General features: G+C 40.4%; 1 protein-coding gene across 7 annotated transcripts in view; it reads right to left on the bottom strand.

Annotated features, from left to right (window-relative positions):
- The window catches only part of GNG2 (G protein subunit gamma 2), a 128,058-nt gene that overhangs the window by 65,822 nt on the left and 45,142 nt on the right, over positions 1–17,094 (bottom strand). The window lies entirely within an intron of this gene.

Here is a 17,094-nt window from a genome sequence, read left to right as displayed (position 1 = left end):
GAGTATCCATGGATTTTGGTCTCCAAGGGGGTTCCTGGAATCAATCCCCAACAGATAGAGTGAGAACGGTTTATATCTAATTGTGTGTGTGTTTATTTCCTCTCCCCAGATAGACTGTACACTCCGTGACCGGGGGCATATCTATTTTTATTTGACTATAAATACCTAGAATCTGGTACATAAACAGGTGTTTGGTTAAAATTTGTTAAATAAACTTATACCAAAGCCTCAGCAACAGAGTGTTAAAAGATGATCTCCGTTTTGCCTGATAAACATCTGTTGTTCAGTGCTCATTATCTTTATCCAGTTACTGGACCGTATCCATGACTAGGGCGGAACGTGTTCAAACAAATGAGTCTCAGTCAGCCAAAGCTCAGCTGCCTTACAAATCTACCTTTCATTCAGGGTCCAGGAACCTACTAGCTGGGACTGGTTATGTTGTCAAACCTCAATCATCAAACTAAGGAAAAAGACCAGTCTAAAACATCCAAATTGGGGATACATGTATTACTTTTAAGTTCTGAGGCTAACTCATAGTATGTGAGCTGGATTTGCTACAAAACACTTCTTCTGGGGAGCTGCTTGAAAGGCTAGATAAAACAATTTTTGTTTGGCATGTGCAAATTTATATGTAAAGAGCTATCTTTAAAGACTTTAAAGATGTTCAAAAACAAATTATTCTTTTAACATTTTAAGCATTATTCTTACAATCTTGTTTTCACATTATTGCATTAAACACTTCCATTATTATCTACAAAGCAAAGATTTTTTGAGTAATATTAAACACCACTCCAGTCACTTCTGAAATAAAGCAAATTGTGAATCAATAGAATTTAAATTAATGAAGACTACTCTAAGTTATAAAAATTAGAATAAAATTACAAAATTTAGAGTAAAAACATTGAAAGTTTTCCAGGCCGGGCGTGGTGGCTCACACCTGTAAACCCATCACTTTGGGAGGCCAAGGTGGGTGGATTATCTGAGATCAGGAGTTTGAGACCAGCCTGACCAACATGGAGAAACCCTGTCTCCACTAAAAATATAAACTTAGCTGGGCGTGGTGGTGCATGCCTGTAATCCAAGCTACTCAGGAAGGCTGAGGCAGGAGAATCACTTGAACCCAGGAGGCGGAGGTTATGGTGAGCCGAGATCGTGCCACCCACACTCCAGCCTGGGCAACGGCAAAACTCGGTCTCAAAAACCAAAACCAAAACCAAAACTAAAACCAGAACAAAACAAAACAAAATTTTCTAAATTCTGTTTCCTTGATGATGATACACAAGAATTTCTCCAAAAATGTCTCTAAAAACTTGTTTTTATAAACCCTTTTACAATGAAGGCAATAAGAAAACAGATGCAAGTTTGTAGTTTATTTTGTGCCTAAGTAACAAATCTGCTTTAGTTTCTATTCTGTAGCTGATTTTGTGCCTAAGTAACAAATCTGCTTTAGTTTCTATTCCGTAGCTGATCTCCAAGTATAAATTGTCTTATTTTTGTGTTATATAAATTAATGTATTTATTTTTTTACTTATTTTCACAACCATAAATTATTGGAAAGAGAGCCTGCAAACACAAGGCAAGTATTCTCTCATGGAGGTCACACCATAGATGAACAACTCTTCTTTTATTTTTAGAAAATATCTTCGTGTAAGTTGGGATAGATAATTTTAAAATGTGGATTCAACCCTTTGCCTCATTCTGTCAAGACGCAACTGCAAAATCTGCTCTTTTTTTTTTAAATGAAGGAGGTAAAAGTTGACTTTATTTTTTGGAAAAATGCCCTCAGCTGCGACTCATGTCTACATAAGGACAACTAAGAAGCAAAATTGGCCAAAAGCAGCTCTTTGCAGAGTGGAGATGGTGCATCTCTTTACCACGAGCATGAAGACAGCTTGGCGACATGGCCAAAGCTTGTTAGGTCACCACCTCAGCAGGTGTTTTTGACAGGGTCTAATAAAAATGCTTTTGGGATGGCTTTCAGCCCACTGTTTTGCCTCTATCGTTTCTGGTTTATTATCTTGTAGCTTTTGTATTCACTTTTGAGGGATGTAGTGAGGCTTGGTTTATCAGTTTTTGTTCGTTTTTTTGTTTTTTGAGATGGAGTCTCTCTCTGTTGCCCAGACTAGAGTGCAGTGACACGATCTCGGCTCACTGCAACCTCCACCTCCCAAGTTCAAGCAATTCTCCTGCCTCAGCCTCCCAAGTAGCTGGGACTACAGGCGCCTGCCACCATGCCCAGCTAATTTTTGTATTTTTAGTAGAGGCAAGGTTTCAACATGTTGGCCAGGCTTGTCTCAAACCCTTCAGGTGATTCGCCCACCTTGGCCTTCCAAGGTTCTGGGATTACAGGTGTGAACTACCACACCCGGCCATTTATCAGTTTTTAGTATGGTGTTTCTGATGCTTAATAAGAAAATAATCCAAAGTTCAGATTTTCCTTTGTGATTAAAATAATCATGACCAAATATCTCAAAGGTATGATTAAAAAAAAAGTCTGATTTTTACTTTCAGGGAACAAGAAATCTCCCTTGATTAATCCTAAATACCTTTAATCAGAGGTAATTCAGTGTGTGCAAGATTTATACTGTTTGCTGGAAGTGAAGTGATTTAAAAAAAGACATGGTTTTAATAAACTCTGCACTAGGCTAAGGTTCCAACTCACTCCCTGGAGGATGTTACGTCTCACAGGAAGATTACAGAGGCGATTGCAGTATGAAGGCAACCAGCCATGTCGTTGCCTGTCTGACAAATGGGATGCAATTTTCTTGTGCTTTACACCTGGGGCTCAGTAAGTACAGCTACGGAAAAATTGTTTCTTCCTTATCCTTCTTCGTGGCAGCGGCTGGGATTCACTGGGAAGTGTGCTGACTGGTGGATATTTTGACTCCAGAGCATTTGGGGACTTTTCACTATGATGGAAGAAATTTCAGAAATGAGATATCATTTTGAAAGAGTAAGGATTAGCTTAGGATATACTTACATGCCTAAGGGCTACCAAAGGTTTGGGAAAGTCCATCAGATCATGTTTTTCCTAACTCCTACATCCTCCCCTCTAGCCACAGCCTTGCTTTCACCAGTCTCTGCCCACCAGTGCCCAAGCCAGCCCTGAACACGCCTGGCAGTGTAGATGAAAATCAGATCTCCATCAATGGGTGAGGTCTGAAATAGATTTTGCTTCCTTAAGCCTCATAGCCAGGGACCTAGGAAACACCTGATCACCCAGATAATGCTCCCTTCATCCCACTGTTTTGGCTGGGTCTCCTGCAAGGCTTCAATCTCCAGTGGCCAGACCTTCTTCCCTGAATTTTAATAATAGCTATTACATGGGAGGCCGCTTCAAAGCTGGCAGATAGCCCTGGAACCCTGACACTATCTACTACCTGATATACGCTGTCCATCACACTTCTCCCCTGGGATACCTATACCAACCTGGTCCACAGCAGCCTGGCACTGCTCCACCACACCACAGGCAGGTAGGCCTCCCAGCACCTGGGTCGTCTACTCCTGGCTTCCTCCCACTCAATGGCTACTGTTGAAGCTGCGCCAGCTACAAATCCGCTCTCCCAGGAGAGAAGTTTAATTGGATTAATTTCCATTTCTTTTTTTTTCCGGGATTATTTTAGTGGAAAATTTTTAGCATTTTGAGATGTTATAACACTGGCATCCTAGAGACCGAAATATGAAATAACTTAGCACAAAATAGGTCCTCGTGGGAAGCCAATGTGCACATTTTCCCACCATCTCTGCCAACGGTGCACTATTCTCAACTACTCCATTTATCTCTAGGGGGCAAATAATGGATGTGTTCCAGCACCCACTCAATTTCGGTGTTTGCGTCTAGCTGAAATAATAATAGATGTAAAATATGGCTCTCTGTCTAAAATTAGCCTCTGGTTAGACACTATCAGCTACCACTCAACACAGAAAATTTTACACAGAAATAAAATGATTACATAGGTAGAATGATGCGTGATGTCATTTACTCAATCAATAATTCTTTATTCTTTTGGTGCCTACTATATGTAGTATGTTGTACAGTAAGGGATAAACAAACAAACAGGAATAGGCTCCTGTTCTCAAGGAGTTTATCTTTGAGGTTGACATTTTAATTTTTTTTATAGTTGTACTATGTAACTGTAATGCCTCCTGCCCTGAAAATGACAGTTAGTACAGGTTTAACTCACAACAAATATTGTTACCTGTAACCTACTACCACAGTCTCAGGAGAACCCAAAAACCTGGATGTAGCATACTGCGGTGTGTCTTTGGGAACACAGGACAGTAGCTGTTTCCTAAGTTCTAAACACAGGACCCGTAATTCATATATGTAGGCAAAAGTGATTCAGGCTAAGTATGTGTTCCTTTCAAAGCACTAATGTAGGCAAATACCACCTCCCCCCCCCGCCAAATAGCATTTAGTCACAAAACATTTTAGAAAAATATCAACTTTCTGTTGAGGAGAAATCGTTTAAGGGCTGGGCTAAAATTTCAGAGGAAGACTTGTTTCTTTTTTTTTTCTTTTTTTTTTAAAAAGGTCACTTTATAAAAGAGAACAGATGGCTTCTAACATATCATATTTACCCATTTCCCCTCCCTAATTTTCCATTTACCCCAAATTCAATTTTTTTTCTTGCTGCCTCTTTAAGCCCCTCCCATATCCTCAGAGCAGCTTAGGTGTCTTTTGTGAATTCATTTAAGCTCTTTGTTCCATTCATCGTATTTAGGGCAGTAATAGTTTACAAGAAGCAAAACACATTGTAAGTTAGTCATAATTATTACACTCAAATGCACCCTCTCCCTTATAACGGAGCAGAGGTGTAATATGACAAAATAGAATTTTCTCAATCCAATCAGTGAACTGCCCTTCACAGAAGGCATTGGCTCTTTTTCTTTAAGGATGATGCCCTTATTCTAAGAAAAGAACAAAGGTGAGTAGTAGTACAGGGAAGAGAAAACTGAATTGATTCATACACTTAAGCTCTAAACATGGCCAACATCTCTTAGTAGCCGAAGTGAAATGGTAAATACTTTGGGTTACATAGTTTTCTGACAAAGTAAAGGTAAAGCATACTCCTAAGTAGAAAGAAAGGACTCTGAACTTTTAAACTCAAGCAAGCAGTCATGGAGTGACAGGCTCTTTGGCCTTGCCTGATCACAGTGTACATGACAGAAAGGCACGATCATGGCAGGGCATGTATTGTCTTTGTCCGTTTCCCCCATTTTGCTGAGACCCCAATCATACCATCTTCAGGTTTCTTCCACAGTTATGCATAAATGAGTGACTTTGGTCAGTATTAAAGACCAGCATTTGGTCTATATTACACTTGAAAACACAAAAACCATGAAAAACTCTTCAAATGAAATCTGATAAAGCTAAAAGCCCATGAGGATCAGTTCAACAAGTTGCATCAGCAAAGACCTCTCTTTGTTACTGGATCTACCAGATCCAGGCCGCAAAGGAGCTCCCTTAGACTGCTTTAATTAGGTATTTCACTTACAAATGAATTAATTAATTAGAGATAAGCACCTGAAAGCACATTACTCATGTGGTCTAGTTAAAGCTTTAAATAGATAAAAAAAAAACTGCTGACACCTCATTACTATTAGATAATTTTACACAGGACTTAACACCCAAGATGATTTACCAAACCTCTTGCCAAAACAGCATTTATTCTAATCCCTCCCACACCTTGGGAACCCTTAGCACAAGGATCCTTCAAGAAGATTCAGGGAGAAAGGATTAAAGCAGGAGCTATGGTTACTGTGGCCTGTGTTTCTTCATCGGTTTTTCTTTCAGACATAGTGAAATGGCCTGAGACGGCAGTCCTTTTCCATTCTACCTTGGTCTGACTCGTCTGTTTTATGTTGTCTAATAACTCCATTCAATGGCACAGTCATTTCTGGCAGCCTCCAGCTAGAATCAGAGTGGTGGCAGACATACTCAAGAGCCAATATGGAATGACTCCATTCCCCCAAAAACAAGCTGTTGCAATTTCAGTATCTTCTGCAAAAGTAGATAAAAAGGCAAGCAAGCAAACAAAAGACCTTTAACTTTATATTGGATAGAGTGACTCCCAGTTTTAAGCACACATGGAAACTCTTACCTACAGATAAAATTTTAGTGATATTCTTCCCATTGTTTTTCATATATATGAAATGAAACATATGTATAAAAAGATATTTGGATATATGTAACATATGCATATATTATATATGCAACATATGCATAAATTATATACATGCAACATTTTCATTGTTGGTGGTCAGTTTTAAGGGAGAATATATTATTCTCCCTTATTATTGATCCCAATAATACAACTTATAAATGTATATTAAAAGAAGTCACCTCCAATCCCACAGTAACTTCTAGTTTTACAGCAGTACTAAGAGCTCTGTGCTTATTCCTTTATCTAGAGCACAGCTTTTTGATCTGTTGCTCCTCCATACAACCTCTAGACCTCCTCCCTACGTCTCTCCTTCTTCCCTGATCCCAAAGATGATGACATGGGGTAAAGGACCATTCATCCTGTACTGTCCTCTCATCCTACCGATCCCATAGCACCTGTTCTTTCTGCTCTCCCCCATAAACTTATTTGTTTATTTTTAGAGACAGGGTCTCACTCTGTCACCCAGACTGGAGTGCAGTGATGCAACCTTAACTCACTGTAACCTCTGTTTCCCAGGCTCAATCAATATTCCTGCCTCATCCTCCCAAGCAGTTGGGACTACAGGCACAAGCCACCACACTGGCTAATTTTCTTGTTTAAACATTTTTGAGAAACGAGGTCTTGCCATGTTGCCCATGCTGGTCTCGAACTCCTGGCCTCAAGTGATCTTACTGCCTCAGTTTCCCAAAGTGTTGGTATTACAGGCATGAGCTACCACACCTGGCCTACTTTTTAATGCTTCTATCATCCTCCAACTTCTTAACTTTTTAAAAATATAAACATACATTACAGGTGAAAGAATAAAACAAGGAACACCCACATACCAACCACCTAGAGTTAACAATGGTCACTTTTGCTTCTCCTGTCCCTCTGTTTCTCCTACCATTTGAAACTAGGTAGCAGATTTCTTGAGACTTCATTCCTGAACACTTCACAGTATCATCCCTTTGAAAGCAGAAACATAAGCTTACAGGTTCAATTAATTAATTTCTAGCAGATTTAGTGAGCTTCAGCAGTTTTACTTAAACATTTGTTTTCATTTTTCTTGGGCTATCTTCCACCTCAAAGAAACAAAACACACACATACATACACATCCCCACCCCCAAAAGCAAGCCAGTAGCTGAAATACAGGTTGCAGCATAATATCTGATGTAACGTTTTTGTAAGGACTGCCCACACGATGTTGTTCACCTGTGTGGTGCTTTGGCCTCCTATTAGAATCATTGACATTTTAGAAGAAAGCATCCAGGCTGGTAACCCTGTAGAGAATAGCTCTCCCGAGAATGTCAGACTTGGTCAATTATGCAATTGTTTTGGGAATTTTACCCCTGGGCACTGGTTTGTCTGAAGAAGCCCAGCAGTAATGAAAGTCGACAGGACTCCACCCACAAGGGGAGTTTTGTCCTGGAAATGGTGTCAGGCATCTCTGGAAAGACCTCTGCTCAACCTTCACCAACCAGGGCAGCCTTAGCAACAGCAGGAAGCAACGATTTTCCCTCACCTATCTGGAGTCAGGGAGGGTGTAACATTATCAGGATACACTCAGTATTTAGGCTGAGCCACTGGAATTAAGGGATTTGGGGGATTGGGGTGTGGGGGTGGAAGATGGGAGCAGCTCACAGTCCTGCCTAAAGTACAAGGGAATCTTAGTGCTGTCTTCCTTTTCTGGTCATTCCTACTATATTCCCCAAACTTTCTTCTCCATCTCCCAAGAATAACGAAAGCTAACATTTATGTATGACTGAGAGGCAGTGCAGGAAAGTGGTCAAGAGCTTGGACTCTGGGCCACACTGCCCAAGTCTGAGTCTTAGTTCTGCCATTTACTCAATATGTGATGTTGGGCAAGTTACTTAACCTGTGTGCCTCCATTTCCTCATCTTGAAAGTGGGGATGGTAACACTACCACATATTTCCTGGGCGCTTGGGAAGATTAAATAAGTTAATATATGTAAAGTGCCTAGAACAGTGCCTGACACTGTTAGCTATATTTTTTCATTTACTAAGCAATTACTTTATATAAAGCCTTTTTCATGCTTCAACTCCTTTAATCTACCAATAACAACAACAACAAAAAAAAACATAAGAAAAGGCTATCAGGATGGGCATGGTGGCTCAGGCCTGTAATCCCGGTGCTTTGGGAGCCCGAAGTAGGCGGATCATTTGAGGCCAGGAGTTTTGAGACCAGTCTGGGAAATGCAGTGAGACCCTGTCTCTATAAATGTTTTTTGTTTTGTTTTGTTTTGTTTTGTTTTAATTAGCCAGGCTTGGTGGCATACACCTGTAGTCCTAGCTACCGAGGATGTTGAGGTGGGAGGATTACATGAGCCCAGGAGTTAGAGGTTACAGTGAGCTATAATAGCACCACTGTAACCCAGCCTGGGCAATACAGCAAGACCTTGTCTCTTTAAAAAAAAAAAAAAAAGCTATCATTACTCTCATTCCACAGATGAAGAAAATTAAGTTCAGATCAAGTTCACTAAATTTCCAAGATTTCCCAGTCAGTAAGTGGTGGGGCCACGATTTGAACTCGGGCAATAGGTCTCTAAGGTCACATCTTTGGTCATTCAGCTCTGTGACGTCCCAAGTCAGGACACAAGAACCACCACGTTACTGGTTAGGGACTACTTCATTCTCATAGGCCTTGATAACCATTCCCTTCCCTACTCCATAACAGAATTTATTCATATTTTCCCACCCCAAGCACACACATACATACACATGTACATAGGATTTTTATAAAGCTTATTCCATTAAAGCATGACACCAAGCCACATTACACTTTCTGTTTTCGTTGCTGCACATGCCAAAGCTGACCAATGGTACTGACAAACCCCTGCCCCAGCTTCCAGGGCCCTGACCACATTCCCTTCTCACCCCCCAATTGCACCACTAGACAAATTCTGAGCTAGAAGCACAGTTCCCAACTGTACACCTCTTTGTTAAATAATGGCTCAAAACTGACGTGAGTAGCAGTGACGCATTTCAGAAGTTCAAAAACTAAAGACAGAAGGGAGGAAAGTAGGTTGTTCTGGAAGCTCTGCCAGCTAATTCCATGTAGACAGGTGACCCATATTATGTCAATTAAGTGCTGTTCTAGAGGCATGCTGCCATGGGCTTTTTACAACATTGAACATTTTAGGGTAATGGGGAGCTGGATTAAGGTTTGCTGAATGCACCAGGGCCTTTCCTCTGTAATTCAATTAATAGAACAAGGCATGGACTTTTGTTGAAATCCTCCCAGGTGGATGAAAGGCAAAGTGGGGCACAGACTTTTAAGTCCATGATGGTAAAAGTAGGCTCAGGCAAGGCTGTTCAGCTTCTGGAGTGTGTGCCATGTGCAAAGATGGGGCACAGCAGTGTTTGCCCATGACGCCCAGGTAGACAATGAGGGGTAAAAGATACATGGCTAATAGAGCCTTGAGATCTCCTGCCCCAGCTAAGATCTCTCACTTCCTGCCCAGTGGCTGTCACTTTCTCTCTTCCTTCCATCCCTGGGCTTTTGAACACTTCCATATCCTGAATTCTTTTTCTCAAAATGCTTCCAGGAAAATGTATCGGTCCTTTATGATTTGGCTCCCAGCTCCTTCTTCAGCCTCATTTCTTGCTATGATTCCCTCTGACCACATTGGCCTTTTTCAGTTCCTTAGCTAACCCCCCTCTTTCCTGCCTCAGGGCCTTTGCACACAAACCATTTGTTCATTTGTTTTCTGCCTGTCATGACTCGACCAGCAACTCTCTTAGTGATCTCAAATTCATCCTGCAGATCTCCATTTTCCTGGCTTCCTGGAATACTAATTTCTAGACATAAATACAGTTTCAAAATATATATTTGTGATTATTGTACATCTTCCCCACTAGACAGGAACCTCCATGCTGGTGCCTGTCTTATTTCACAATTACATACATATGGCTTATTTTAGCTTCCTCACCATGCTGGGAACTATGTTTATTCATTGTTGAATGAATCCATGAATGAATGGATCAATTCCATTCTTTCAGAGTCCTGGTCTCTCAATCAATGCATTTCTTTTCTCTATTTGTATGCTGCTTAAAGGATCTTGAGTCTGAGGTATCAACCAAAGCAACAGTGGGATTTTCAAAAAGAAATGGTTGTAGGCTGTTGGGAAGAACTGCAAGAAGCCAGCTTTCCATAATCCATTTCTCTTCATTTCTGGCTATTAGTGCCTTCATCAATGCACAGACAGATGCCTGAAGATGTCAGAGTTTAGCTCATTAACAAATGAGGTATGTAAACATCCTCAGTGTTCCTACTCAAGGGGGAGAAGTCAAATTTGGGCCCTGGAGCTACATGCAGCTCTGAAGGGTTGCCTCTGCCTACGAATCAGCCACTCACTGGGTCCTTTATGCAATCCCTGAATGGTTGCTATGATCTTACAGCAGGCCCTTTATTTTCCTTTTTGGCCTTAAACTCCACTGCCAAGTACGACACCATGCCTTCCTCAAAATCATCGTAAGGTATATCGAAGTCGAGTGAGGCTGATTTTAGAAGGAAGATGTTATTGCTAGTTTTGTCACCATTGTAAAGAGTGTAATTAGGTACAACATTTTTAGCAGATAATTCAGCAATATCTGTTGAATTTTTAATGTCTATACCCTTTCACTTGAAAATTCACCTTTTGAAGATTTGCCCTGAAGAATTCTCGCACAGCACAAAAAGATCAAAAAGATTTATGTACAAACACGATTCATATTTTATAAAAAGCTGAAGGAAAAAGCTCAATTGTCCAACAGTAGAGACTGATTAGATAATTATGGTAACGTTATTCTATTTGCCAGAGTCATTCAATGGAATATTATGTAGCCAAAAAACAGAATGAATTTTATATACTGACATCGAAAGATATACATAATATACTGTTAAGTGAAAAAAAAAGATTCAGAATAGTGCAGTTCTTTATTCTATAGTGATATGTAAATATCTGTTAATAACTATGGTTATATAAGAAGTTTACATGAAAATTTTGATTTCTATATTGTACCCTAGTATTATTTACACTTTATAAGTGTATTTTACTTAAATATAACAATCAAATTTACATTATAAAAGTGAAGGTATAAAAATTTTCTTTAGACGGGTGTGGTGGTTCATGCCTGTAATCCCAGCACTTTGGGAGGCTGAGGTGGGTGGATCACTGGGTCAGGAGTTTGAGGCCAGCCTGGCCAACATGGTGAAACCCCATCTCTACTAAAAATACAAAAAAAAAAAAAAAAAAAAAATTAGCTGGGCGTGGTGGCGCGTGCCTGTAATCCTAGCCACTTAGGAAGCTGAGGCAGGAGAACTGCTTGAACCCAGGAGGTGGAGGCTGCAGTGAGCCGAGATCGCGTCACTGCATTCTAGCCTGGGTGACAGAGCAAGACTCTCCTCTCTCCTCTCTCCTCTCTCTCTCTCTCTCTCCCCTCTCTGTGTATCTTTATCTATCTATCTATCTATCTATCTATCTATCTATCTATCTATCTATCTATCTATCTATCTATCTAAAACTTTAAAATATGGGCCAGGCGCGGTAGCTCATGCCTGTAATCCCAGCACTTTGGGAGGCCGAGGCGGGCAGATCACGAGGTCAGGAGATTGAGACCATCCTGGCTAACATGGTGAAACCCCATCTCTACTAAAAACTACAAAAACATTAGCCAGGCGTGGTGGAGGGCACCTGTAGTCCCAGCTACTCGGGAGGCTGAGGCAGAAGAATGGTGTGAACTCGGGAGGCAGAGCTTGCAGTGAGCTGAGATTGCACCACTGTACTCCAGCCTGGGCGACAGAGAGTCTGTCTCAAATAAATAGATAGATAGATAGATAGATAGATAGATAGATAGATAGATAGATAGATAGATAGATAGATAAAATATGACAGATCATTTTTATTAACTTGACCAAGAGTCTGTCCTTAGACATAGCACCAGACTTAGAAGAATGCAGCTCTCCATGGTTTCTAGAAAAACTAGGCATTTGGGCCTGTGGTAGCCAGGCTCCAAGATGACCTGCAATAAGCCCTGCCCTGGTATTCACATCCTGTGTGACCAACAGAATATTGTAGAAATGATGATATGTTACTTCTAAAATTACATTACAAAAGACCGTAGCTTCTGTCTTGGGCCCTCTTTCTTGGATCGCTTGCTCTGGGAAAAGCCAGGTCATGAGCAGTCTATGCAGAGGCCCCAGCCAAGAGAAACCGAGGCCTCCTGCCTACAGCCATATGAATGAGCTTAAAACCAGATCCTCCAGACCCACTTAAGCCTCAGATGACAGCCACCCTAGCTAACACCTTAACTGTATCTTCATGAGGGCGCCTGAGCCAGAACCACCCTGGATTCCAGACCCACAAAACTATTAGACGATAGATGTTTGTTGTTTTAAGACATTAAATTTGGGTTAATGTGTTATGTAGCTGTAGATAACTAATACACGACCCAGTCAACTCTATAATTTTTAGTGCCTGTTTCCCAACCTGCACATACCAACTTTATACTCTAAGCCTAGTTTCACATTGGTTCTGTCTTTATACCAACCTCAAACTGATAAAAACCAGCAACTAAAGTTAGTGTAGGGTATTCTGTTCTCTCCTCAGGAGGATACCGCTAATGATGAGGAGAGGGGGACTGAATCCAGGGGACATCACCGGGATCACAGGAGCCAGGAATCAATTTGGTTATCAAACCTTCAAATGAAACTCCTTTGCTTTAAAAAAGACTTCTACCTTTTCAATCTGACCCAGTCAAATTGCTACGTATTGAGTCAGGCAGTGGTTCCAATTAAATGTCACAGAAGAACACCCTGACAATGAGAAAAGGACAGAACACTGGGTAAAGCTGTCCATTGTTTCCTTGCTAAATGCAATCTCTGATGAAAGAGGAATGGATTTCTTTCCAATAAAGGTTTAGTTTTGCTGAGCACCAAATGCAGAGAGGGAAATGAATTCTCACTGCAGAAATTCTTCTGCCATTATTGTTATTATATTTCTACTCAAGACCCTTAATTTCAATGCTTTTGATTCTAGCCATAAATATGTGTTCAAATAGTTGTAGGATGATTTATTTTCTGTTTAAAATGGTTTGTACATGTATTTTTATATAATTAAAAAACGTCTGAATGAATCAGCACTTCAAAAATCAATGACAGGTCAGAGGAGCATGGCCAGCATGTCTGGAAGGAACCAATTTCTCCCATAGCACCATCAATTCATTGCTAGCTTGGTCCAAGGAGACTTGGCAGTGGCTGTCAGCCTGAATAAAATCCAGGAGCTGTCATGCCTGTGCCTCCAGCATGGCTTAATGATAAAGTCACGGAGTCCCTGTAAAAGATTCTCCAGCAGGCTGCATGCAAAATATATTCTACACACATATGTTCTATTTTCACGATTATAGGGAGATGGCAGTGTGATAATAGATCAAATGCAAATTCATTTAAAAATACTTTACAATTAATAGCTTTCTCAACCAATGGATATTAAAAGTACATCTCCTATCCTATAATATATTGAGATTTATAAAATGTTATTTAAAATGAAATCTTTTCCAATTCAAAGTGCTGGGAATTATTGTTCTAGAGATGCCATTGCGAGGTTAAAAAATTCTTCTTCTTCACTAAGATATAATGGCATTGTAATCCAGTTTTACCACTCTGTAAAAGTAAAAACTTAGTAAATTGATTAAACCAAATCATGCTTCTGGCATAAATTTACATTTATAGAATACGAATTTTACACAAAAAAAGAGAATAGGCTCATTTTATATCACTAAGTATGGTACATAAAATGTATCACAATGTCTTCATTCCTAGTAGGTTTTTAAAAAAACAAAGCTTAATATGAAATAGTAAAACAAAGAAGCAGGAGGAAAGGGGCAGGGCCCCTGAGGCTCAGGTGGTAGGAAAGGCAGAGAGTAAAAACTTTTACCTCATGTGGAAAGCCCAGATTCTAGCAACTTCTGTGAATTAAAGTGATAGCAAGAGTCTCCTCTGAGTTTACTGGCTGAGAAGGGTAAAGAAGGAAAATGCTATCTGTTTTAGTTCTCTGTTGAACCGAATGGTACCCTATGTATTAGTCTGTTCTCACGCTGCTAATAAAGACATTCCCAAGACCGGGTAATTTATAAAGAAAATGACTCACAGTTCTGCATGGCTGGGGAGGCCTCAGAAAACTTACAATCATGGCATAAGGGGACGCAAACACATCCTTCTTCACATGGCAGCAGCAAGGAAAAGTGCCGAGCAAAAGCGGGGAAAGCCCCTTATAAAACCATCAGATCTTGTGAGAACTCACTAGCTTTCATGAGAACAGGACATGGGGGAAACCACCCCAACGATTCAATTATTTCCACCTGGTTCCTCCCACAACACACTGGGATTATGGGAACTACAATTCAAGATGAGATTTGGGTGGGGACACGACCAAACCATATTGCCCTGCCAAAGAATATCCCCTCTGTTGCCATGGTTGACGCCTATGGCAAATTCAGCTTCCACTCCTTTGGAACTTGTCTTGTCATTCAGACTAAAGAGTAAAGGTAACCAAGGTGGATCTAATGTCCCTACATTTATTTTTATTTTTTCACTGTTAATCTAAAGGTATGGCTAGAAAAGTTCAGCCAAACTATGTAGTGAGGTATGTAGGATGAAAACTGTATTGCAGTTTTAACACAGGTCATGATCATTTTTATTTTCAAGGTACTTATCTACTGTAGTTTTCATTTATATGGTAAACAGAAAATATAAACTGCCTCAAAGATTGAAAACCACAGCTATCTCACAATAAAAATGTAAAACAAATATAGTTCTGTAAATAATTCTTTCAAATGTTATTGAATCTTAAGTGTCTAGGAAGCAAGAATAGACTTTTCTCCATATTGGGGTCACAGTGAAAGGTAAATAGTTACTTGGGACCAACTATTTCTAGTCGCTGGGTGATGGGGTGATTCAGCAGCATGGATGCAGCGAGCCAACCAAGTCAGAAATTGCAGCCACCTCCCACAACCCCTCACACTCACATAACAGGAAGTTGACACTGAAAAATATTAAATACAATGGCAAAAGAAAAACATTTTTTGGGGTCATTCATTCAGACCTTTATTAAGAACCATGTGCCCAGCACTACACTAGACACTGTGAGGGATACAAAGATATACACAAAACAGAATCCTGCTCAAGATAATGCGTCTATCTTGCTAATTATAGTCCCCAGTAAGTACAAGAACCATAGAAAACTACAGAAACAAAAGATGAAAATTGTTTCAGTGAGCAAGTTCTCTTAACCCTGGGTCATTTTCCATTTTTCCTATTATTTCCCTGTTCCCTCTACTCCACAACTCCTCTATTCCTGATCTCATTCTTTGGACACATACTGCCCTTCCTCTCCCCTCCTCAAGTTACAGCCCAAGGAAAAAATATTTTTAATTGTAGATATATTTCCATTTACATTTATCTGTCAAGATCTGTCAAAACCTACATATCCAAACCGTAGTATTCTGTGTGTCCCCAGTTGGCTGGCAATCAGGCAGACATAGCAACTGTTTGAAGATGTCTCATGTATCAATGAGCACAAAGTGCCTTCAGAAGAATAATTTTTTAAACAAATGAAGCTGATCAACAACTTGCTAAGCCACAAATATGACACCGAAAACTCAACTTGAATCTCACAATGGGCGTGGACACAAACATCTTTAGAGTCTTGATGTTGCGCTTGTTTTTGGAGCATGAGTGAGTCAAAAAACTTGAAGTTTGGTATTAAAAATTTTTTAATCACTGTATCTAGTTTCTCTCTTTCTCAACACTAGAGTGAAAGGGGGATATATACAGAGCAGTTACATCAGTCTGGGAAGCCCAGGCCCCTGCACGAATCATGCTCCAGCTGCCTTAGTTTGGAATGGGTGGGCCAGGGCAGTTCATCCCAACAACCTCTCCCTATGGTGCTCTGAGTAACCCCAAATGAATCCCTCTCTGTAAAGAATTCTAACACAGCCTGTGCAAGATGGTAAGGCACTTTTACTATTCTTTTCCCCTCCTTTCCCTTTTTTCCTAGGTTTTGAAGCAGAGGCTAAAATTCATTTCCCAGGCTCCCTTGCAGCTAAGATACAGGTACACACTCAGGCTCCTGCCAGACCCTTAACTGGAAGCTGGTAATGTGGAGAATCAGTGATGGTAGATGTGGGTGTGATGGCAGCTACTTTGGACTTTCAGGGACAGCTGTGGCAGCAATCCCAGTGGCAGTTTTTGAGCACCCAGGGTCAGGTGTTGGCTGTGTGAGCTGTGGTGTTTGCATTCAATAGAGGCAGGTGGGGCACCTTCTTAGGATCAGGTCTGTGGTGTGATTTGCGTGTTACTCTGTCTACCCATCCTGCATGTCTGAAGATTCTCTAGCTCTCCCAAGATTCTCTGAGCATTGCATGGCTTTTGAGAAATTCCTTCTACGGTAAAGTTCACCAAAGCTTCTGACTGCTGCTTTTAACTAAGAATGCCCATGGTGGATACAGCTTGGGAACAGAACAAAATTCTCTGAGGTTGGAGTCCTTGTTATTTGCAGCAAAGTTATTTGATTAGGATTTGGGTCACAGCTACCCTGCCACTATCTGAGTTCTTCCCAAACCACAGAATTGGTGGTGGTTTTCATTTTCTGACCTTGCAGGGACACAAGGGAAAATATTGAGTACATCTGTGAAAGTCCCTGCCATCTTGTAAGGATTTATTGTGCAGGTCTATGCTACTCAAATAACGATATTCTTCTTGACCTTAGAGGAAAAAAAGAATGAGAGAGTTGAAAAATTCCAGAAAAGACTGAAAATCATAGAGGTCTGGAACTGTGTATGTTCTGCCAGAACTGCCATAGGGAAAACATATTTTTTTAAAAAAATACAATAACCTAAAAACAGATTTCTGCCTTACCCAAGATTTTGAATATCATCAACAATATTTGA

The sequence above is a fragment of the Rhinopithecus roxellana genome, chromosome 5 (assembly GCF_007565055.1).
Source record: "Rhinopithecus roxellana isolate Shanxi Qingling chromosome 5, ASM756505v1, whole genome shotgun sequence".
Lineage (NCBI taxonomy): Eukaryota > Metazoa > Chordata > Mammalia > Primates > Cercopithecidae > Rhinopithecus > Rhinopithecus roxellana.
Note: the sequence above shows the minus strand (reverse complement) of the source record. Positions and strands in the feature narration are given on the sequence as shown.